Source organism: Triturus cristatus, chromosome 9 (genome assembly GCF_964204655.1).
Source record: "Triturus cristatus chromosome 9, aTriCri1.1, whole genome shotgun sequence".
Classification (NCBI taxonomy): Eukaryota; Metazoa; Chordata; class Amphibia; order Caudata; family Salamandridae; genus Triturus; species Triturus cristatus.
Window position 1 is genome coordinate 76564087 of NC_140592.1, and position 26282 is coordinate 76590368.

The 26282-nt window shown below is 43.7% G+C and overlaps 1 protein-coding gene across 1 annotated transcript in view; it reads left to right on the top strand.

The window, feature by feature from the left end:
* Window positions 1-26282, top strand: part of FAM194C (family with sequence similarity 149 member C) — a 269174-nt gene that overhangs the window by 110609 nt on the left and 132283 nt on the right. The gene's annotated exons all lie outside the window — the stretch shown is intronic.

The following is a 26282-nucleotide window of genomic DNA, read 5'->3' on the forward strand; positions in this document are numbered from 1 at the left end:
AACCCTGTATAGATGATGATCATTTGTTTATAGTGTGGTCTGCTGGCCTACAGAACACATTGGGAGAGTAGAGAGGCATGTTGTCCATTACCTCCTAAAGCCGCAAACATCCACTGCTCTCCTCATAACCTTCTTCTGACCACACCACCAGGACAACGCTCCTCCAGGTCATCTCTATGGATGCCTCTCTCTGCTATTGAGTATTCTCTAGAATTTATTAAAATTGTGAGTGACACCTCTGGGGCAAGATGAAGCCACTGCATCCACCTGTCACACTGTTTGTGAAGCTCAAATTGGAGAATATGAGTTCGGTGGTCCTCTCTGGTAACTCTGCAAGATCGACCCAGAGACATTGCTCCCATATCTGACTCCCTAATGGACAGTGAAGTGCTCAGGTTTGGAAGCCTGGGACTGTGACTGCGAGTGGTGACTAGAAATGGGGAAGAGACATGGTAGGCACAGAGGGTAACTCTTTTGTGGTGAGTTTATAATTTGTTATTGGATGGGCAGATAAAGAACATGTGGCATGCAGTTTTTTCTGTACAAAACACACGCCGGGTCTTTTAGAACATGTGTGTGATAAACTGATTGCGAATTATGTTTGTACATGTCTTGGCACTAACTCATTAAGAGGGCACAATTGTGCCCACTCCTCTCTAAATATAGGTAGCTTTTCTGGGTGAAATCTAATTTAGGCAGGAGTAATCTCATATAATTTCAAGCATTTACCATTACCATTGTTACGCAAAAGGTCTAAGAATAGCCATTGTCCCATATCACGTAATGCAGACTTTGTTCGGGTAAAAATCCTATTACAAAAGCATGGGGGGAACACAAATAAATTGAACTCTCGTGTCTGTTGTGTTTTAGCACGAAATGTGTCCCTGCACCAAAAATTGACGAAAGGATGCGTTATAATGTACATAATGGTGCAAAATGCTGAAGTTTACATTTTTCTAAATTACTCACAATTTTGTATCATTTTGTTTGCCATTTTGTTTAAATTCTACAAGGGAAGTTAAGTGAAGTTTCTACATGCTTACTCTTAACCAAAGTCTTATTCTCACCCACCCTGACACCCTGCTCACTACCCTCCCCAAGTGGGCCCGTCTCACATTGTGAAGTCCACTGCCTCATGTGGAGATGCTAAAAATCTTGTATTGGCTGCCCCTGAAATCCAAGGACCAGGTTGAACGCGGAAAATTATTTAACCTTATATTCTTTGTTTTTACTTTATAGACCCGTAGAGCTGAAAGACCTACAACGTTTAGAAATACCGTAAGGGTTGTTGAAGAAAAAATATAACATGCAATATAATAAAGGGAGGATGAACTGAGGCTTTTTTTTAGATTTAAAAATATTAGTTTTTACTTTTTCTTTACTTCTTAACTGATGCAGTTTTCTTCATTGAAATTTTTCAATTTTGTTAACTCCTTAATGCAATGTCCCAGAATGTATTTGTTCAGTCCATAAACATCTAATTCTGTATTAAAGTATCGATCCAATATCCGGTGATATTTTTCAACTATCAGCGTGTGGCCACAGGACATTCCGTTATGCTAAATTCCTGAAATTATATTACACCACTTTGCATAATTATGTGACATTCATGGTAAAAATGTATGCATGGGAACAATAGAACGCGAATGGCTTTTGCTTATGGTGCTTTGTTTAAATAAGTCCTCTGGCCAACAATTGATGCAAGAAGGGATTGTGCACTAAAACATAGCGTGAAATAACAGTATTCCATGTCACATAATTATGTATAATTTTGCGTAATTTGGCCCAAATTTTGTATAATTATATGCAGGGCTGGACTGGCTGTAGCGGGCACAGGTTATTTCCCCGGTGGGCCGCCAGGGTGAGGGCTTGGACTCATGGGGGGGGCGTTTTTGTTACAGGGGGCTGACAATATCGGCCCCCGTAACAAAATCGACCAATACCAGCCCTAGCGAACAGCTCGGCTGCAGCCCCTCTCCCCCACCCCCAGGGGGGCCTACCGAGCAGTTTGCCAGGACCGGCTTCGGTTCCCAGTCTGGCCCTGATTATACGAATTTCACACACCCCTTATTTGGGCAACATATGTGTTGTGATGTGCCTCTGAGTGTGTGTAGAGTTGTGTTAGATGGGAGATCAGTCATGTGTTTTTATAATGTATTATTATTTTACATATTTGTAATTTTTTAAATATGTGCATGTGCTATTTAACAATGTTATTTGTATCAGTATCCACAATGTATGAAGTTATATAACCATTTTTCCCTTTAATTTATTTTTTATTTTTTTAGATGTAGGTCTTTATGCTTCAAGCATTATTTATTGCTTCCACTGGTGCACGCCTGATTCCCTTGCAGCACTTGTGAGTGGCAATGTCGATGCGTGACTTACTCCAAGGTTTGGCTGCAGTGTATTTCGGCCTGAATGTTCTAAAGTACTATTCCAGCAGATGGAGATATAATTTTACAGAATTGCAACTGACTTACCCTTTTGTTAGTGTGTTTTTATGTCAGCATGTTCTATCTTCTACCTCCTTTTATTTTTTCTTTCCTCTTTCTACTTTGTGGTAGATATTTACCCACTTTCCAGCCACTTCTCCTTCCCAATCTGACATTTACACCTAATCCATAGGAGGACATGTGCGTAGTCTCAACGAAGAATTCTGCATATAAGTAATAGGACAGGGGTACGCCTATGTTTATACCTATAGGACAGGTGTGCACCTGTGTCCATACCTATAGGATGGAAGTACACCCATGTCCACACCTTCGGGAACTACATTTATGAGTTTGATTAGTTCTTCAGGAGCACTGCTATACACACTCGTACTTATACCTTACTGATTTGCCCTCAGTATGAGGTTGGAGTTTAGTTACAATAAAGAGTAGAGACATATTGTGACCCTCACAAAACACCCCTAGATAGCCATGAGTAGCTTGATGATTCTACTGAGCTAGCCATCCTGCCAGATATCCCAGTGGGATGCACGCAAGTATAACCAGGAGGTAAGTGAAGATTGGAATGTCTTCATATGAGGATTTATTCAAACTACATCTTGTACTCAGTAGTAGAGGCCACATCTCCATGAGACTCTGTATGAGTGGAGAGGTAAGTCCAAAGAAGTAATAATTGGAAAAAGGACATTGTGATAACATTCAAGCACTCAACACATAAGAGATAGATGGGTTCCAATGAACATGGGATTGCAAAACAAAGGCTCATGCTCTTAGTATTAAAGATGGCAGAGTTTACATGCACTCAAGAAAGAGTTTACTTCTGAATAAAATACTTGAATGGTGCATAGAGGAGCACCCAACTTACATGGAGGAGTCAAAGAGGAAGCAATGTAAGAATGGTGGTGACAAACACATCAAGATTCTTGACACTGGGAAGAAAAGAGACTAACCACAGGAGTAATAGAGTCTATGATATTGTTGCATGTATTATATTGTTTTCTGGATAGTGCAGCATGTATTAGATTGTAGCCTGGATATTGTCGCATGCATCAACTTGCAGCCTGGATATTATTGCATGTATTATATTGTAGCCTGGATATTGTAGCATGTATTAAACTGTATCCTGGATATTGTAGCATGTATTATATTGTAGCCTGGGTATTGAAGCATGTATTAAATTGTGTCCTGGATATTATAGCATGTATTATATTATAACCTGGATATTGTCGCATGTATTGTATTGTATCCTGGATATTGAAGCATGTGTTAAATTGTAGCCTGGATATTGTTGCATGTATTATGTGTTGTAGCATGTATTACATTGTATCCTGGATATTGTAGCATGTATTATATTGTAGCCTGGATATTGTAGCATGTACTAAACTGTAGCCTGGATATTGTAGCATGTATTATATTGTATCCTGGATATTGTAGCATGTATTATATTGTAGCCTGGATATTGTTGCATGTATTATATTGTAGCCTGGATATTGTAGCATGTATTATATTGTTGCCTGGATATTGTGGCATGCATTAAATTGTCGCCTGGATATTGTGGCATGTATCATATTGTAACATGTATTAAATTGTAGCATGTATTAAATTGTAGCCTGGATATTGTTGAATGTATTATATTGTAGCCTGGATATTGTAGCATGTTTTATATTGTAGCCTGGATATTGTAGCATGTTTTATATTGTAGCCTGAATATTGTAGCATGTACTAAATTGTAGCCTGGATATTGTAGCATGTATTATATTGTTGCCTGGATATTGTGGCATGTATTAAATTGTCACCTGGATATTGTGGCATATATTATATTGTAGCATGTATTAAATTGTAGCTTGGATATTGTTGCATGTATTATATTGTAGGCTGGATATTGTAGCATGTACTAAATTGTAGCCTGGATATTGTAGCATGTATTATATTGTTGCCTGGATATTGTGGCATGTATTATATTGTAGCCTGGATATTGTAGCATGTATTATATTGTCACCTGGATATTGTGGCATGTATTATATTGTAGCCTGGATATTGTTTCATGTATTATATTGTAGCCTGTATATTGTAGCATATATTATATTGTTGCCTGGATATTGTGGCATGCATTAAATTGTCACCTGGATATTGTCGCATGTATCATATTGAAGCATGTATTAAATTGTAGCATGCATTAAATTGTAGCCTGGATATTGTTGAATGCATTAAATTGTAGCCTGTATATTGTAGCATGTATTATATTGTAGCCTGGATATTGTTGCATGTATTATATTGTAGCCTGGTTATTGTAGCATGTTTTATATTGTAGCCTGAATATTGTAGCATGTACTAAATTGTAGCCTGGATGTTGTAGCATGTATTATATTGTTGCCTGGATATTGTGGCATGTATTAAATTGTCGCCTGGATATTGTGACATGTATTATATTGTAGCATGCATTAAATTGTAGCCTGGATATTGTTGCATGTATTATATTGTAGCCTGGCTATTGTAGCATGTATTATATTGTAGGCTGGATATTTTAGCATGTACTAAATTGTAGCCTGGATATTGTAGCATGTATTATATTGTCGCCTGGATATCGTGGCATGTATTATATTGTAGCCTGGATATTGTTACATGTATTATATTGTAGCCTGGCTATTGTAGCATGTATTATATTCTAGCCTGGATATTGTTGCATGTATTATATTGTAGCATGTATTAAATTGTAGCCTGGATATTGTAGCATGTACTAAATTGTACATAAACAAAGGGATCCACCCACGGGTACAAGAGATCACTCGATTACTCAATATGTATCCCACGGTCGTGGAGAATACACATTAGTTGTTTAAATACCCCTCACACACCAAAAGGGCCCTTGTTGTCATGCTTCATCATAGGGGTCTTCCTGCCCCTCTACGGGACAGGGCGTGCTACGACCTACGTTTACGCGGGAGCACTGTTGTTGGTGAGACAGCTATGTGTGATGCGGGGGTGTGAGAGGAAGGGTCAGGAGTGAATAAGGAGTGAATTAAAAAATACCTGGCTCTCAGGTCTAGGAAAATGTATTCTGCCGGTCGAGCTGGTATTATTAAAAGGTGGGGTAAGGAGGGTGTAAGCCTCAATGAGCTATATCTCCTAGTGGTGTCGACATGTTTCGAAGCTTCCCCATGCTTCTTCGTCAGGACCTTAAGGATCCCTTCCTGCCACTAACTGTGTTGTGTTAATAACAAAGATTTTGAGAAAAAAATGATATGTAAAAGGAAGTAAATAGCCTCCACGATATCAATGCCTTAATAGGTCTTACATAGTCCTATTAACCTAGAGGGAATAAAAGGCGTATTAATTACGTAGGAAGTAATTCAATCCATTGTGTGAGTACGGTGATCTGTAAAAAAAGGTGAAGAGTACTGGTCTCTTAACGCTATCCGTAACGTTATCACGTGATCTGTGATGAAGGCACTGTGTGACAAATGGACATATAACATTAAACATAACACACACACAACAAAAAGCACACACTCTATTCAAAAGGGGGACTAGTTCAATGTATATCCATGCCAGAATAAAAATCCCCACAAAAGTATGGACATACTTGCTAACAGGAAATAAGTAACCTCATGAGCTCGTGAACCGAGTGGTGGGCGTGCCAAGTAGGCTACCTGCATGAAGAGAGGAACAGGAGAGGAAAAAGTGGGCCAACGATCAAAATATCAGCGTTGTCAAGATGTTACCTAATTCTCACAGAAGCGCCATACTCACGACTCCAGGGATCAGTGTCCCGCCAAATCAACCACCCCGGTCGGCTCCGTCGATAGAACTGAATCGGAGGGCGCCCGTTTTAAATAGCTACATCAATTAGTGTAATTGCGCCAAAGAGGTAAACGCCCAATGCGCGCTGATTCTGCAAACGGAGACCCGGAACCGGAAGTAGGCCGTCCGGGTCATTCCGACCGATTGCCTGAACCAGGACCGAAGGGGGAAGGACCCCAGGGGAAGGACTGGGGTGTCTTAATCCACTGCCTGTCTAGAATACCTGATGGAATTAAAACGGAGTAGATGCTGTAGTTATCCGCCTGTCTAGGCTACCTGATGGAATAAAAACGGAGTAGATGCTGTAGTTAACTAGGACTTGTGATCAGAATGGTCACCCAGAACATCCAAATGAAACTGGAATTACAGGAGATGGACCTCAGGGACATAGGTGTCCAAACCAAATGCCTGCATAAATATCAGACTGATGGAATACAGATAGTCGATTAAAGGAATGGCAGGTGTAGTGGCCAAATAGGTTTCGAGAGAGCGTAGTAATAGTGGGCAAGGAGTGTATGAACTCGTACTCAGTCTATGTGAATGGAGGGATTGGTATAACTCCATAAAGGAAAGGTAGGGGTCACATTAGTGATGGACTGAATAGCACAACGTCATTAGGGAGAACCTGACAGAGTGCCAAAAAATGCACAGTGATATAGAAACGATTCCAAGACTAAAGACATGGAACCTACATTCCTAACATTAGGAGGGGGTGGCAAAAAAACCTCACACTGGAGACGGAGAGGTACCTGATAGGTACAGCTATGGAATAATCACCCCCAGACAAATGAAAGCTCCAGTGAGGTTGTAGAGCTCTAGATAGGAAGCCATTCAGTCTGTAGTTGGAATTCTTAAAGATGGAACTGGTTCCATGGTATATCGTCATTTAATCCATGGATGTGAGTACCCAAGCGAAAAACCCAACGCTGTTCTTTTTCCAGAAGGCCATGTTCGCTGCCCATTTGTTTGATCACTGTCCATTGTAGATCATTCACGCCATGTCCACTAGAGATATAGTGGTTGGACATTTTGGTAGTACTACGCCCACATCTGACATTACGGCGGTGTTCACCAATGCGTGTCTTGATGGGTCTCGTGGTCATACCCACATACTCAAGACCACACAGGCACGTGATTAAGTAAACAACGTTTTTACTGTTGCAATTAGTAAAGTTCCTCTGGTCCCATTTCTCGCCATTACGGAATTGAATATGTCTGCTTCTCTTAGTGAGTGGACAAGTACTACAGTTGCCACAGGGATGATGACCCTGTACTGGAGGTAGCAGACCTTCAATTCTGGGCTGGGATGTATTCTTGGGTCTGGTGTGGACAAGCATGTCCTTGAGGTTGCGACCCCTCCTATGTGCAAACATGGGTTTCGTGATGTTCAAGCCACAGCTGTTGAGGAGACGCCAGTGTTTATTCACTATCTTAGTGATCCTGTTGGAGTGTGTGTTAAAGGTGGTCACACAGATAGGCCTTTCATCAGTCTGAGTGACCCTTTGTCTTCCAAGAGAGCTTCCCTGTTATTATTCCTTGCTCTCTTGAGGGCTTTATCAATGATCTGCTCGGGGTAGTTACGCTCGATCAGTTTCAGGCGTAGTTCGGATGCTTGTTTTTTGAACTCTTTAACCTCCGTACAGTTTCTCCGAAGACGGAGGAATTGACCATAGGGTAGATTTATCCTAAGATGACGGGGATGAAAACTGTCAAACAGGAGTAAACAGTTCTTGGCTGTTGCCTTAAAGTGTGTGGTGGTTTTCAATCTGCCCTGCTCCGGGTAGATATTGAGGTCCAGGAACACCAGGTTGTGAGCTGATACAGTATGTGTGAATTTCAAGAACATGTTCTGTTGATTGAGCCACAACATAAAAGCATCAGTTGAGTTTGTATCACCTTCCCACACGACCAGAACATCGTCTATGTATCTTTTCCAGACTTTGATGTGAGGGAGGAAGGGATTCATTGTGTGTAAGATCCTACTTGTCTCGAGATGGTGTACATAAAGACCCGCTAGACTGGGAGCGAAGGTACTCCCCATGCTGGTACCGTGTCGTTGCTCATAGATGTCATCACCATACATGAAGAAATTACGGGTAAGTGCTAATGATACACATTCCATCACCAGATTGCGTGGTGTATGGTATTCCCACGGGGCAGAAAAAAGTACCTCCTCAATAATGAGTAATGTTTCATCATGGGGGAGGCTGGTGTACAGGCTTTCCACATCAAGTCCTATGAGTAAATTTTTAGTAGGGTCAAATTCAATGTCCTGTAGTATTTGCAGGACATTCTTGGTGTCACGAAGGTAGGTGCTAGTACCTTGAACCAGTGGTCGAAGGAACGCGTCCGCCTACTTGGCACGCCCACCACTCGGTTCACGAGCTCATGAGGTTACTTATTTCCTGTTAGCAAGTATGTCCATACTTTTGTGGGGATTTTTATTCTGGCATGGATATACATTGAACTAGTCCCCCTTTTGAATAGAGTGTGTGCTTTTTGTTGTGTGTGTGTTATGTTTAATGTTATATGTCCATTTGTCACACAGTGCCTTCATCATAGATCACGTGATAACGTTACGGATAGCGTTAAGAGACCAGTACTCTTCACCTTTTTTTACAGATCACCGTACTCACACAATGGATTGAATTACTTCCTACGTAATTAATACGCCTTTTATTCCCTCTAGGTTAATAGGACTATGTAAGACCTATTAAGGCATTGATATCGTGGAGGCTATTTACTTCCTTTTACATATCATTTTTTTCTCAAAATCTTTGTTATTAACACAACACAGTTAGTGGCAGGAAGGGATCCTTAAGGTCCTGACGAAGAAGCATGGGGAAGCTTCGAAACATGTCGACACCACTAGGAGATATAGCTCATTGAGGCTTACACCCTCCTTACCCCACCTTTTAATAATACCAGCTCGACCGGCAGAATACATTTTCCTAGACCTGAGAGCCAGGTATTTTTTAATTCACTCCTTATTCACTCCTGACCCTTCCTCTCACACCCCCGCATCACACATAGCTGTCTCACCAACAACAGTGCTCCCGCGTAAACGTAGGTCGTAGCACGCCCTGTCCCGTAGAGGGGCAGGAAGACCCCTATGATGAAGCATGACACCAAGGGCCCTTTTGGTGTGTGAGGGGTATTTAAACAACTAATGTGTATTCTCCACGACCGTGGGATACATATTGAGTAATCGAGTGATCTCTTGTACCCGTGGGTGTATCCCTTTGTTTATGTACAGCTGACTGGGAGGACGTATCCACCTCCACCACTCGCTGAGTGGTACCTCTCTACTCCTCTCCTTGTTTTTCTTTATATGATAGACAGCGTACAGCTGTGGGAGTTTATTTGTTTTTTACATCTCTAGGATTTTCTGGCATCAGTGCTACTATTAGCAGCACTTTGATACATTTCTCTACGTGAGGCTATTTACCACCGTAGACCAGGGGCTATCTACCCCTTTGATATAGTAAGCTTCATTAGACAACTACCTCTTAGGACACTGGACACTTAGCAGCCTTGGACAGACACACACACACACCTCTTTCATTCACACTATAAGCACATTCTATGAGATACCAAGATGGCAGATAACGTGGGATTAACCTTCGCAGATGACGAAGTTGAAAGGATTCTGGCCACCATTAACCCCTTTGAGGGGCTGAGCAACACTGACCCAGGGCCCAACAATGCTGATTGGGATGAACTGGCCAACCTGAGGAGAGAACAGATCAGAACTGCTTTACATGGACTATTAATGACTGAATACCTACGGGCTAATGCAGCCCCCCAGGGCTTGATAGTCCGTAACGAACCGTTTATCTTTCAACAAGATAAAACCTTTAAACGTGATTGGTCACTAATTTCGTGGCACTGCACCAGGGACTGGTTAGTGCTAATCATAAAAACAGCCACCAGACTAACACAGAAACTGAAGGTTGAGATTCTGAACCTAGAAGTCCGTCTAAAGGCCTATATATCCCCGAGTGTCCTTAAAAAACGCCTGGAGGAACTCAACCAGGAGATAACTGATTTTGAGATGACATTGAAACAGAGTAAATACAACAAACTTAAAAAGGATACTGCACGGTTCAGCCACGAACGAGTATATCCTTACACACGAGACGACTATGTCCCTAAGAATCAGAATCAGAATTATGATGATGACTCCTCTGATACTAGCTCAGATAACTCCAATTCCAGCAGGGGTAGTGGCAAACGGTACAATAGAGGGAGAGGTAATTACAACCAACGCCCTTTTTATCAAAGGGGTGGTGGCTGGAACGGCTACCAAGGACCCCCTACCTACCCCCCATTTACATATGGTCCACCTATGATGGGCGGACCTTTCCCTCAGTGGATACCTCCACCACAAGAGTTTGAGTATAATTATACCCCACAACCTTTTTTAGGGGCACGCCAAGGGCCACGAAGAGCACGGAACAGAGGGGGATACAATGTCCATTGGTCTGCACCAGAGACCGAGACCCCACGGGTCTCAACCAGGAGCATGACCAGCAACATGCCTCCCCAACCATCAACGAGTCGAAAGTGAACTTAGTGGTCAATCTCACTGATCTGACCCTCACACCAATACAAAGCAGGGTCCTTGAGAGAGGACTCGGTTTCGTGCCCACTAATCGATTCGATAAATTCAAGACCCTGACTGAGATCAATGAATTCATCCGTAAATTAAAATTGAAGGTGTTTTTCAGTGATCTAGCAACTACTGAAATGATGAGAAAGGACACAGGTCTCCGCAATAAATCCACTTTTGTACCCCCTAATTCTGCACTACCGGTGGAGATCCTTGCTTTTGAAAAAGCAGTGATGGGTGAGATACAGGAGATTCCAACAGTGAACAGTAAAACTTTTCATAACACCACAAGGGAAGAAAAGGAGGCCATACGTGAACTGTCCATGAACCATGATATTATCATCAAACCAGCGGACAAGGGGGGAGCAATTGTGTTACAGACTACAGTCAATTATGACATCGAATGTAGGAAACTACTAGACGATCGCAGGAACTATGGCGTTCTACAGATAGATCCTACCGAATCAATCAGGATCAGAATCGTCACGATGGTGGAGGAAGCTCTGGCAAATGATTGGATTACTAAGAAGGAGGCGGAGTTCCTGGTCAATACCAACCCCAGGATCCCGTACTTCTACACGATACCCAAAATCCATAAGAATCTGAACTCCCCCCCCCCCGGTAGACCAATCGTCTCTGGCGTAAATTCTATTTTGGAACCATTGTCCAGGTTCGCGGACGCGTTCCTTCGACCACTGGTTCAAGGTACTAGCACCTACCTTCGTGAGACCAAGAATGTCCTGCAAATACTACAGGACATTGAATTTGACCCTACTAAAAATTTACTCATAGGACTTGATGTGGAAAGCCTGTACACCAGCCTCCCCCATGATGAAACATTACTCATTATTGAGGAGGTACTTTTTTCTGCCCCGTGGGAATACCATACACCACGCAATCTGGTGATGGAATGTGTATCATTAGCACTTACCCGTAATTTCTTCATGTATGGTGATGACATCTATGAGCAACGACACGGTACCAGCATGGGGAGTACCTTCGCTCCCAGTCTAGCGGGTCTTTATGTACACCATCTCGAGACAAGTAGGATCTTACACACAATGAATCCCTTCCTCCCTCACATCAAAGTCTGGAAAAGATACATAGACGATGTTCTGGTCGTGTGGGAAGGTGATACAAACTCAACTGATGCTTTTATGTTGTGGCTCAATCAACAGAACATGTTCTTGAAATTCACACATACTGTATCAGCTCACAACCTGGTGTTCCTGGACCTCAATATCTACCCGGAGCAGGGCAGATTGAAAACCACCACACACTTTAAGGCAACAGCCAAGAACTGTTTACTCCTGTTTGACAGTTTTCATCCCCGTCATCTTAGGATAAATCTACCCTATGGTCAATTCCTCCGTCTTCGGAGAAATTGTACGGAGGTTAAAGAGTTCAAAAAACAAGCATCCGAACTACGCCTGAAACTGATCGAGCGTAACTACCCCGAGCAGATCATTGATAAAGCCCTCAAGAGAGCAAGGAATAATAACAGGGAAGCTCTCTTGGAAGACAAAGTGGTCACTCAGACTGATGAAAGGCCTATCTGTGTGACCACCTTTAACACACACTCCAACAGGATCACTAAGATAGTGAATAAACACTGGCGTCTCCTCAACAGCTGTGTCTTGAACATCACGAAACCCATGTTTGCACATAGGAGGGGTCGCAACCTCAAGGACATGCTTGTCCACACCAGACCCAAGAGTACATCCCTGCCCAGAATTGAAGGTCTGCTACCTCCAGTACAGGGTCATCATCCCTGTGGCAACTGTAGCACTTGTCCACTCACTAAGAGAAGCAGACATATTCAATTCCGTAATGGCGAGAAATGGGACCAGAGGAACTTTACTAATTGCAACAGTAAAAACGTTGTTTACTTAATCACGTGCCCGTGTGGTCTTGAGTATGTGGGTATGACCACAAGACCCATCAAGACACGCATTGGTGAACACCGCAGTAATGTCAGATGTGGGCGTAGTACTACCAAAATGTCCAACCACTATATCTCTAGTGGACATGGCGTTAATGATCTACAATGGACAGTGATCGAACAAATGGGCAGCGAACATGGCCTTCTGGAAAAAGAACAGCGTTGGGTTTTTCGCTTGGGTACTCACATCCATGGATTAAATGACGATATACCATGGAACCAGTTCCATCTTTAAGAATTCCAACTACAGACTGAATGGCTTCCTATCTAGAGCTCTACAACCTCACTGGAGCTTTCATTTGTCTGGGGGCGATTATTCCATAGCTGTACCTATCAGGTACCTCTCCGTCTCCAGTGTGAGGTTTTTTTGCCACCCCCTCCTAATGTTAGGAATGTAGGTTCCATGTCTTTAGTCTTGGAATCATTTCTATATCACTGTGCATTTTTTGGCACTCTGTCAGGTTCTCCCTAATGACGTTGTGCTATTCAGTCCATCACTAATGTGACCCCTACCTTTCCTTTATGGAGTTATACCAATCCCTCCATTCACATAGACTGAGTACGAGTTCATACACTCCTTGCCCACTATTACTACGCTCTCTCGAAACCTATTTGGCCACTACACCTGCCATTCCTTTAATCGACTATCTGTATTCCATCAGTCTGATATTTATGCAGGCATTTGGTTTGGACACCTATGTCCCTGAGGTCCATCTCCTGTAATTCCAGGTTCATTTGGATGTTCTGGGTGACCATTCTGATCACAAGTCCTAGTTAACTACAGCATCTACTCCGTTTTTATTCCATCAGGTAGCCTAGACAGGCGGATAACTACAGCATCTACTCTGTTTTAATTCCATCAGGTATTCTAGACAGGCAGTGGATTAAGACACCCCGGTCCTTCCCCTGGGGTCCTTCCCCCTTCGGTCCTGGTTCAGGCAATCGGTCGGAATGACCCGGACGGTCTACTTCCGGTTCCGAGTCTCCGTTTGCAGAATCAGCGCGCATTGGGCGTTTACCTTTTTGGCGCAATTACACTAATTGATGTAGCTATTTAAAACGGGCGCCCTCCGATTCAGTTCTATCGACGGAGCCGACCGGGGTGGTTGATTTGGCGGGACACTGATCCCTGGATTCGTGAGTATGGCGCTTCTGTGAGAATTGGGTAACATCTTGACAACGCTGATATTTTGATCGTTGGCCCACTTTTTCCTCTCCTGTTCCTCTCTTCATGCAGGTAGCCTACTTGGCACGCCCACCACTCGGTTCACGAGCTCATGAGCTTACTTATTTCCTGTTAGCAAGCATGTCCATACTTTTGTGGGGATTTTTATTCTGGCATGGATATACATTGAACTAGTCCCCCTTTTGAATAGAATATGTGCTTTTTGTTGTGTGTGTGTTATGTTTAATGTTATATGTCCATTTGTCACACAGTGCCTTCATCACAGATCACGTGATAACGTTACGGATAGCGTTAAGAGACCAGTACTCTTCACCTTTTTTTACAGATCACCGTACTCACACAATGGATTGAATTACTTCCTACGTAATTAATACGCCTTTTATTCCCTCTAAGTTAATAGGACTATGTAAGACCTATTAAGGCATTGATATCGTGGAGGCTATTTACTTCCTTTTACATATCATTTTTTTCTCAAAATCTTTGTTATTAACACAACACAGTTAGTGGCAGGAAGGGATCCTTAAGGTCCTGACGAAGAAGCATGGGGAAGTTTCGAAACATGTCTACACCACTAGGAGATATAGCTCATTGAGGCTTACACCCTCCTTACCCCACCTTTTAATAATACCAGCTCGACCGGCAGAATAAATTTTCCTAGACCTGAGAGCCAGGTATTTTTTAATTCACTCCTTATTCACTCCTGACCCTTCCTCTCACACCCCCGCATCACACATAGCTGTCTCACCAACAACAGTGCTCCCGCGTAAACGTAGGTCGTAGCACGCCCTGTCCCGTAGAGGGGCAGGAAGACCCCTATGATGAAGCATGACACCAAGGGCCCTTTTGGTGTGTGAGGGGTATTTAAACAACTAATGTGTATTCTCCACGACCGTGGGATACATATTGAGTAATCGAGTGATCTCTTGTACCCGTGGGTGGATCCCTTTGTTTATGTACAACTGACTGGGAGGAAGTATCCACCTCCACCACTCGCTGAGTGGTACCTCTCTACTCCTCTCCTTGTTTTTCTTTATATGATAGACAGCGTACAGCTGTGGGAGTTTATTTGTTTTTTACATCTCTAGGATTTTCTGGCATCAGTGCTACTATTAGCAGCACTTTGATACATTTCTCTACGTGAGGCTATTTACCCCCGTAGACCAGGGGCTATCTACCCCTTTGATATAGTAAGCTTCATTAGACAACTACCTCTTAGGACACTGGACACTTAGCAGCCTTGGACAGACACACACACACCTCTTTCATTCACACTATAAGCACATTCTATGAGATACCAAGATGGCAGATAACGTGGGATTAACCTTCGCAGATGACGAAGTTGAAAGGATTCTGGCCGCCATTAACCCCTTTGAGGGGCTGAGCAACACTGACCCAGGGCCCAACAATGCTGATTGGGATGAACTGGCCAACCTGAGGAGAGAACAGATCAGAACTACTTTACATGGACTATTAATGACTGAATACCTACGGGCTAATGCAGCCCCCCAGGGCTTGATAGTCCGTAACGAACCGTTTATCTTTCAACAAGATAAAACCTTTAAACGTGATTGGTCACTAATTTCGTGGCACTGCACCAGGGACTGGTTAGTGCTAATCATAAAAACAGCCACCAGACTAACACAGGAACTGAAGGTTGAGATTCTGAACCTAGAAGTCCGTCTAAAGGCCTATATATCCCCGAGTGTCCTTAAAAAACGCCTGGAGGAACTCAACCAGGAGATAACTGATTTTGAGATGACATTGAAAGAGAGTAAATACAACAAACTTAAGAAGGATACTGCACGGTTCAGCCACGAACGAGTATATCCTTACACACGAGACGACTATGTCCCTAAGAATCAGAATCAGAATTATGATGATGACTCCTCTGATACTAGCTCAGATAACTCCAATTCCAGCAGGGGTAGTGGCAAACGGTACAATAGAGGGAGGGGTAATTACAACCAACGCCCTTTTTATCAAAGGGATGGTGGCTGGAACGGCTACCAAGGACCCCCTACCTACCCCCCATTTACATATGGTCCACCTATGATGGGCGGACCTTTCCCTCAGTGGATACCTCCACCACAAGAGTTTGAGTATAATTATACCCCACAACCTTTTTTAGGGGCACGCCAAGGGCCACGAAGAGCACGGAACAGAGGGGGATACAATGTCCATTGGTCTGCACCAGAGACCGAGACCCCACGGGTCTCAACCAGGAGCATGACCAGCAACATGCCTCCCCAACCATCAACGAGTCGAAAGTGAACTTAGTGGTCAATCTCACTGATCTGACCCTCACACCAATACAAAGCAGGGTCCTTGAGAGAGGACTCGGTTTCGTGCCCACTAATCGATTCGATAAATTCAAGACCCTGACTGAGATCAATGAATTCATCCGTAAATTAAAATTGAAGGTGTTTTTCAGTGATCTACCAACTACTGAAATGATGAGAAAGGACACAGGTCTCCGCAATAAATCCACTTTTGTACCCCCTAATTCTGCACTACCGGTGGAGATCATTGCTTTTGAAAAAGCAGTGATGGGTGAGATACAGGAGATTCCAACAGTGAACAGTAAAACTTTTCATAACACCACAAGGGAAGAAAAGGAGGCCATACGTGAACTGTCCATGAACCATGATATTATCATCAAACCAGCGGACAAGGGGGGAGCAATTGTGTTACAGACTACAGTCAATTATGACATCGAATGTAGGAAACTACTAGACGATCGCAGGAACTATGGCGTTCTACAGATAGATCCTACCGAATCAATCAGGATCAGAATCGTCACGATGGTGGAGGAAGCTCTGGCAAATGATTGGATTACTAAGAAGGAGGCGGAGTTCCTGGTCAATACCAACCCCAGGATCCCGTACTTCTACACGATACCCAAAATCCATAAGAATCTGAACTTCCCCCCCGGTAGACCAATCGTCTCTGGCGTAAATTCTATTTTGGAACCATTGTCCAGGTTCGCGGACGCGTTCCTTCGACCACTGGTTCAAGGTACTAGCACCTACCTTCGTGACACCAAGAATGTCCTGCAAATACTACAGGACATTGAATTTGACCCTACTAAAAATTTACTCATAGGACTTGATGTGGAAAGCCTGTACACCAGCCTCCCCCATGATGAAACATTACTCATTATTGAGGAGGTACTTTTTTCTGCCCCGTGGGAATACCATACACCACGCAATCTGGTGATGGAATGTGTATCATTAGCACTTACCCGTAATTTCTTCATGTATGGTGATGACATCTATGAGCAACGACACGGTACCAGCATGGGGAGTACCTTCGCTCCCAGTCTAGCGGGTCTTTATGTACACCATCTCGAGACAAGTAGGATCTTACACACAATGAATCCCTTCCTCCCTCACATCAAAGTCTGGAAAAGATACATAGACGATGTTCTGGTCGTGTGGGAAGGTGATACAAACTCAACTGATGCTTTTATGTTGTGGCTCAATCAACAGAACATGTTCTTGAAATTCACACATACTGTATCAGCTCACAACCTGGTGTTCCTGGACCTCAATATCTACCCGGAGCAGGGCAGATTGAAAACCACCACACACTTTAAGGCAACAGCCAAGAACTGTTTACTCCTGTTTGACAGTTTTCATCCCCGTCATCTTAGGATAAATCTACCCTATGGTCAATTCCTCCGTCTTCGGAGAAACTGTACGGAGGTTAAAGAGTTCAAAAAACAAGCATCCGAACTACGCCTGAAACTGATCGAGCGTAACTACCCCGAGCAGATCATTGATAAAGCCCTCAAGAGAGCAAGGAATAATAACAGGGAAGCTCTCTTGGAAGACAAAGTGGTCACTCAGACTGATGAAAGGCCTATCTGTGTGACCACCTTTAACACACACTCCAACAGGATCACTAAGATAGTGAATAAACACTGGCGTCTCCTCAACAGCTGTGGCTTGAACATCACGAAACCCATGTTTGCACATAGGAGGGGTCGCAACCTCAAGGACATGCTTGTCCACACCAGACCCAAGAATACATCCCAGCCCAGAATTGAAGGTCTGCTACCTCCAGTACAGGGTCATCATCCCTGTGGCAACTGTAGCACTTGTCCACTCACTAAGAGAAGCAGACATATTAAATTCCGTAATGGCGAGAAATGGGACCAGAGGAACTTTACTAATTGCAACAGTAAAAACGTTGTTTACTTAATCACGTGCCCGTGTGGTCTTGAGTATGTGGGTATGACCACGAGACCCATCAAGACACGCATTGGTGAACACCGCAGTAATGTCAGATGTGGGCGTAGTACTACCAAAATGTCCAACCACTATATCTCTAGTGGACATGGCGTTAATGATCTACAATGGACAATGATCGAACAAATGGGCAGCGAACATGGCCTTCTGGAAAAAGAACAGCGTTGGGTTTTTCGCTTGGGTACTCACATCCATGGATTAAATGACGATATACCATGGAACCAGTTCCATCTTTAAGAATTCCAACTACAGACTGAATGGCTTCCTATCTAGAGCTCTACAACCTCACTGGAGCTTTCATTTGTCTGGGGGCGATTATTCCATAGCTGTACCTATCAGGTACCTCTCCGTCTCCAGTGTGAGGTTTTTTTGCCACCCCCTCCTAATGTTAGGAATGTAGATTCCATGTCTTTAGTCTTGGAATCATTTCTATATCACTGTGCATTTTTTGGCACTCTGTCAGGTTCTCCCTAATGACGTTGTGCTATTCAGTCCATCACTAATGTGACCCCTACCTTTCCTTTATGGAGTTATACCAATCCCTCCATTCACATAGACTGAGTACGAGTTCATACACTCCTTGCCCACTATTACTACGCTCTCTCGAAACCTATTTGGCCACTACACCTGCTATTCCTTTAATCGACTATCTGTATTCCATCAGTCTGATATTTATGCAGGCATTTGGTTTGGACACCTATGTCCCTGAGGTCCATCTCCTGTAATTCCAGGTTCATTTGGATGTTCTGGGTGACCATTCTGATCACAAGTCCTAGTTAACTACAGCATCTACTCCGTTTTTATTCCATCAGGTAGCCTAGACAGGCGGATAACTACAGCATCTACTCCGTTTTAATTCCATCAGGTATTCTAGACAGGCAGTGGATTAAGACACCCCGGTCCTTCCCCTGGGGTCCTTCCCCCTTCGGTCCTGGTTCAGGCAATCGGTCGGAATGACCCGGACGGTCTGCTTCCGGTTCCGGGTCTCCGTTTGCAGAGTCAGCGCGCATTGGGCGTTTACCTCTTTGGCGCAATTACACTAATTGATGTAGCTATTTAAAACGGGCGCCCTCCGATTCAGTTCTATCGACGGAGCCGACCGGGGTGGTTGATTTGGCGGGACACTGATCCCTGGAGTCATGAGTATGGCGCTTCTGTGAGAATTGGGTAACATCTTGACAACGCTGATATTTTGATCGTTGGCCCACTTTTTCCTCTCCTGTTCCTCTCTTCATGCAGGTAGCCTACTTGGCACGCCCACCACTCGGTTCACGAGCTCATGAGGTTACTTATTTCCTGTTAGCAAGTATGTCCATACTTTTGTGGGGATTTTTATTCTGGCATGGATATACATTGAACTAGTCCCCCTTTTGAATAGAGTGTGTGCTTTTTGTTGTGTGTGTGTTATGTTTAATGTTATATGTCCATTTGTCACACAGTGCCTTCATCACAGATCACGTGATAACGTTACGGATAGCGTTAAGAGACCAGTACTCTACACCTTTTTTTTACAGATCACCGTACTCACACAATGGATTGAATTACTTCCTACGTAATTAATACGCCTTTTATTCCCTCTAGGTTAATAGGACTATGTAAGACCTATTAAGGCATTGATATCGTGGAGGCTATTTACTTCCTTTTACATATCATTTTTTTCTCAAAATCTTTGTTATTAACACAACACAGTTAGTGGCAGGAAGGGATCCTTAAGGTCCTGACGAAGAAGCATGGGGAAGCTTCGAAACATGTCGACACCACTAGGAGATATAGTTCATTGAGGCTTACACCCTCCTTACCCCACCTTTTAATAATACCAGCTCGACCGGCAGAATAAATTTTCCTAGACCTGAGAGCCAGGTATTTTTTAATTCACTCCTTATTCACTCCTGACCCTTCCTCTCACACCCCCGCATCACACATAGCTGTCTCACCAACAACAGTGCTCCCGCGTAAACGTAGGTCGTAGCACGCCCTGTCCCGTAGAGGGGCAGGAAGACCCCTATGATGAAGCATGACACCAAGGGCCCTTTTGGTGTGTGAGGGGTATTTAAACAACTAATGTGTATTCTCCACGACCGTGGGATACATATTGAGTAATCGAGTGATCTCTTGTACCCGTGGGTGGATCCCTTTGTTTATGTACAACTGACTGGGAGGAAGTATCCACCTCCACCACTCGCTGAGTGGTACCTCTCTACTCCTCTCCTTGTTTTTCTTTATATGATAGACAGCGTACAGCTGTGGGAGTTTATTTGTTTTTTACATCTCTAGGATTTTCTGGCATCAGTGCTACTATTAGCAGCACTTTGATACATTTCTCTACGTGAGGCTATTTACCCCCGTAGACCAGGGGCTATCTACCCCTTTGATATAGTAAGCTTCATTAGACAACTACCTCTTAGGACACTGGACACTTAGCAGCCTTGGACAGACACACACACACCTCTTTCATTCACACTATAAGCACATTCTATGAGATACCAAGATGGCAGATAACGTGGGATTAACCTTCGCAGATGACGAAGTTGAAAGGATTCTGGCCGCCATTAACCCCTTTGAGGGGCTGAGCAACACTGACCCAGGGCCCAACAATGCTGATTGGGATGAACTGGCCAACCTGAGGAGAGAACAGATCAGAACTGCTTTACATGGACTATTAATGACTGAATACCTACGGGCTAATGCAGCCCCCCAGGGCTTGATAGTCCGTAACGAACCGTTTATCTTTCAACAAGATAAAACCTTTAAACGTGATTGGTCACTAATTTCGTGGCACTGCACCAGGGACTGGTTAGTGCTAATCATAAAAACAGCCACCAGACTAACACAGGAACTGAAGGTTGAGATTCTGAACCTAGAAGTCCGTCTAAAGGCCTATATATCCCCGAGTGTCCTTAAAAAACGCCTGGAGGAACTCAACCAGGAGATAACTGATTTTGAGATGACATTGAAACAGAGTAAATACAACAAACTTAAGAAGGATACTGCACGGTTCAGCCACGAACGAGTATATCCTTACACACGAGACGACTATGTCCCTAAGAATCAGAATCAGAATTATGATGATGACTCCTCTGATACTAGCTCAGATAACTCCAATTCCAGCAGGGGTAGTGGCAAACGGTACAATAGAGGGAGGGGTAATTACAACCAACGCCCTTTTTATCAAAGGGGTGGTGGCTGGAACGGCTACCAAGGACCCCCTACCTACCCCCCATTTACATATGGTCCACCTATGATGGGCGGACCTTTCCCTCAGTGGATACCTCCACCACAAGAGTTTGAGTATAATTATACCCCACAACCTTTTTTAGGGGCACGCCAAGGGCCACGAAGAGCACGGAACAGAGGGGGATACAATGTCCATTGGTCTGCACCAGAGACCGAGACCCCACGGGTCTCAACCAGGAGCATGACCAGCAACATGCCTCCCCAACCATCAACGAGTCGAAAGTGAACTTAGTGGTCAATCTCACTGATCTGACCCTCACACCAATACAAAGCAGGGTCCTTGAGAGAGGACTCGGTTTCGTGCCCACTAATCGATTCAATAAATTCAAGACCCTGACTGAGATCAATGAATTCATCTGTAAATTAAAATTGAAGGTGTTTTTCAGTGATCTACCAACTACTGAAATGATGAGAAAGGACACAGGTCTCCGCAATAAATCCACTTTTGTACCCCCTAATTCTGCACTACCGGTGGAGATCATTGCTTTTGAAAAAGCAGTGATGGGTGAGATACAGGAGATTCCAACAGTGAACAGTAAAACTTTTCATAACACCACAAGGGAAGAAAAGGAGGCCATACGTGAACTGTCCATGAACCATGATATTATCATCAAACCAGCGGACAAGGGGGGAGCAATTGTGTTACAGACTACAGTCAATTATGACATCGAATGTAGGAAACTACTAGACGATCGCAGGAACTATGGCGTTCTACAGATAGATCCTACCGAATCAATCAGGATCAGAATCGTCACGATGGTGGAGGAAGCTCTGGCAAATGATTGGATTACTAAGAAGGAGGCGGAGTTCCTGGTCAATACCAACCCCAGGATCCCGTACTTCTACACGATACCCAAAATCCATAAGAATCTGAACTTCCCCCCCGGTAGACCAATCGTCTCTGGCGTAAATTCTATTTTGGAACCATTGTCCAGGTTCGCGGACGCGTTCCTTCGACCACTGGTTCAAGGTACTAGCACCTACCTTCGTGACACCAAGAATGTCCTGCAAATACTACAGGACATTGAATTTGACCCTACTAAAAATTTACTCATAGGACTTGATGTGGAAAGCCTGTACACCAGCCTCCCCCATGATGAAACATTACTCATTATTGAGGAGGTACTTTTTTCTGCCCCGTGGGAATACCATACACCACGCAATCTGGTGATGGAATGTGTATCATTAGCACTTACCCGTAATTTCTTCATGTATGGTGATGACATCTATGAGCAACGACACGGTACCAGCATGGGGAGTACCTTCGCTCCCAGTCTAGCGGGTCTTTATGTACACCATCTCGAGACAAGTAGGATCTTACACACAATGAATCCCTTCCTCCCTCACATCAAAGTCTGGAAAAGATACATAGACGATGTTCTGGTCGTGTGGGAAGGTGATACAAACTCAACTGATGCTTTTATGTTGTGGCTCAATCAACAGAACATGTTCTTGAAATTCACACATACTGTATCAGCTCACAACCTGGTGTTCCTGGACCTCAATATCTACCCGGAGCAGGGCAGATTGAAAACCACCACACACTTTAAGGCAACAGCCAAGAACTGTTTACTCCTGTTTGACAGTTTTCATCCCCGTCATCTTAGGATAAATCTACCCTATGGTCAATTCCTCCGTCTTCGGAGAAACTGTACGGAGGTTAAAGAGTTCAAAAAACAAGCATCCGAACTACGCCTGAAACTGATCGAGCGTAACTACCCCGAGCAGATCATTGATAAAGCCCTCAAGAGAGCAAGGAATAATAACAGGGAAGCTCTCTTGGAAGACAAAGTGGTCACTCAGACTGATGAAAGGCCTATCTGTGTGACCACCTTTAACACACACTCCAACAGGATCACTAAGATAGTGAATAAACACTGGCGTCTCCTCAACAGCTGTGGCTTGAACATCACGAAACCCATGTTTGCACATAGGAGGGGTCGCAACCTCAAGGACATGCTTGTCCACACCAGACCCAAGAATACATCCCAGCCCAGAATTGAAGGTCTGCTACCTCCAGTACAGGGTCATCATCCCTGTGGCAACTGTAGCACTTGTCCACTCACTAAGAGAAGCAGACATATTAAATTCCGTAATGGCGAGAAATGGGACCAGAGGAACTTTACTAATTGCAACAGTAAAAACGTTGTTTACTTAATCACGTGCCCGTGTGGTCTTGAGTATGTGGGTATGACCACGAGACCCATCAAGACACGCATTGGTGAACACCGCAGTAATGTCAGATGTGGGCGTAGTACTACCAAAATGTCCAACCACTATATCTCTAGTGGACATGGCGTTAATGATCTACAATGGACAATGATCGAACAAATGGGCAGCGAACATGGCCTTCTGGAAAAAGAACAGCGTTGGGTTTTTCGCTTGGGTACTCACATCCATGGATTAAATGACGATATACCATGGAACCAGTTCCATCTTTAAGAATTCCAACTACAGACTGAATGGCTTCCTATCTAGAGCTCTACAACCTCACTGGAGCTTTCATTTGTCTGGGGGCGATTATTCCATAGCTGTACCTATCAGGTACCTCTCCGTCTCCAGTGTGAGGTTTTTTTGCCACCCCCTCCTAATGTTAGGAATGTAGGTTCCATGTCTTTAGTCTTGGAATCATTTCTATATCACTGTGCATTTTTTGGCACTCTGTCAGGTTCTCCCTAATGACGTTGTGCTATTCAGTCCATCACTAATGTGACCCCTACCTTTCCTTTATGGAGTTATACCAATCCCTCCATTCACATAGACTGAGTACGAGTTCATACACTCCTTGCCCACTATTACTACGCTCTCTCGAAACCTATTTGGCCACTACACCTGCTATTCCTTTAATCGACTATCTGTATTCCATCAGTCTGATATTTATGCAGGCATTTGGTTTGGACACCTATGTCCCTGAGGTCCATCTCCTGTAATTCCAGGTTCATTTGGATGTTCTGGGTGACCATTCTGATCACAAGTCCTAGTTAACTACAGCATCTACTCCGTTTTTATTCCATCAGGTAGCCTAGACAGGCGGATAACTACAGCATCTACTCCGTTTTAATTCCATCAGGTATTCTAGACAGGCAGTGGATTAAGACACCCCGGTCCTTCCCCTGGGGTCCTTCCCCCTTCGGTCCTGGTTCAGGCAATCGGTCGGAATGACCCGGACGGTCTACTTCCGGTTCCGGGTCTCCGTTTGCAGAATCTGCGCGCATTGGGCGTTTACCTCTTTGGCGCAATTACACTAATTGATGTAGCTATTTAAAACGGGCGCCCTCCGATTCAGTTCTATCGACGGAGCCGACCGGGGTGGTTGATTTGGCGGGACACTGATCCCTGGAGTCGTGAGTATGGCGCTTCTGTGAGAATTGGGTAACATCTTGACAACGCTGATATTTTGATCGTTGGCCCACTTTTTCCTCTCCTGTTCCTCTCTTCATGCAGGTAGCCTACTTGGCACGCTCACCACTCGGTTCACGAGCTCATGAGGTTACTTATTTCCTGTTAGCAAGTATGTCCATACTTTTGTGGGGATTTTTATTCTGGCATGGATATACATTGAACTAGTCCCCCTTTTGAATAGAGTGTGTGCTTTTTGTTGTGTGTGTGTTATGTTTAATGTTATATGTCCATTTGTCACACAGTGCCTTCATCACAGATCACGTGATAACGTTACGGATAGCGTTAAGAGACCAGTACTCTTCACCTTTTTTTACAGATCACCGTACTCACACAATGGATTGAATTACTTCCTACGTAATTAATACGCCTTTTATTCCCTCTAGGTTATTACGACTATGTAAGACCTATTAAGGCATTGATATCGTGGAGGCTATTTACTTCCTTTTACATATCATTTTTTTCTCAAAATCTTTGTTATTAACACAACACAGTTAGTGGCAGGAAGGGATCCTTAAGGTCCTGACGAAGAAGCATGGGGAAGCTTCGAAACATGTCGACACCACTAGGAGATATAGCTCATTGAGGCCTACACCCTCCTTACCCCACCTTTTAATAATACCAGCTCGACCGGCAGAATAAATTTTCCTAGACCTGAGAGCCAGGTATTTTTTAATTCACTCCTTATTCACTCCTGACCCTTCCTCTCACACCCCCGCATCACACATAGCTGTCTCACCAACAACAGTGCTCCCGCGTAAACGTAGGTCGTAGCACGCCCTGTCCCGTAGAGGGGCAGGAAGACCCCTATGATGAAGCATGACACCAAGGGCCCTTTTGGTGTGTGAGGGGTATTTAAACAACTAATGTGTATTCTCCACGACCGTGGGATACATATTGAGTAATCGAGTGATCTCTTGTACCCGTGGGTGGATCCCTTTGTTTATGTACAACTGACTGGGAGGAAGTATCCACCTCCACCACTCGCTGAGTGGTACCTCTCTACTCCTCTCCTTGTTTTTCTTTATGTACTAAATTGTAGCCTGGATTTTGTAGCATGTATTATATTGTCGCCTTGATATTGTGGCATGTATTATATTGTAGCCTGGATATTGTAGCATGTATTATATTGTCACCTGGATATTGTAGCATATATTATATTGTAGCCTGGATATTGTTTCATGTATTATATTGTAGCCTGGAAATTGTAGCATGTATTATATTGTCACCTGGATATTGTAGCATGTATTATATTTTAGCCTGGATATTGTTTCATGTATTATATTGTAGCCTGGATATTGTAGCATGTATTATATTGTAGCCTGGATATTGTAGCATTTATTATATTCTAGCCTGGATATTGTTGCATGTATTATATTGTAGCATGTATTAATTTGTAGCCTGG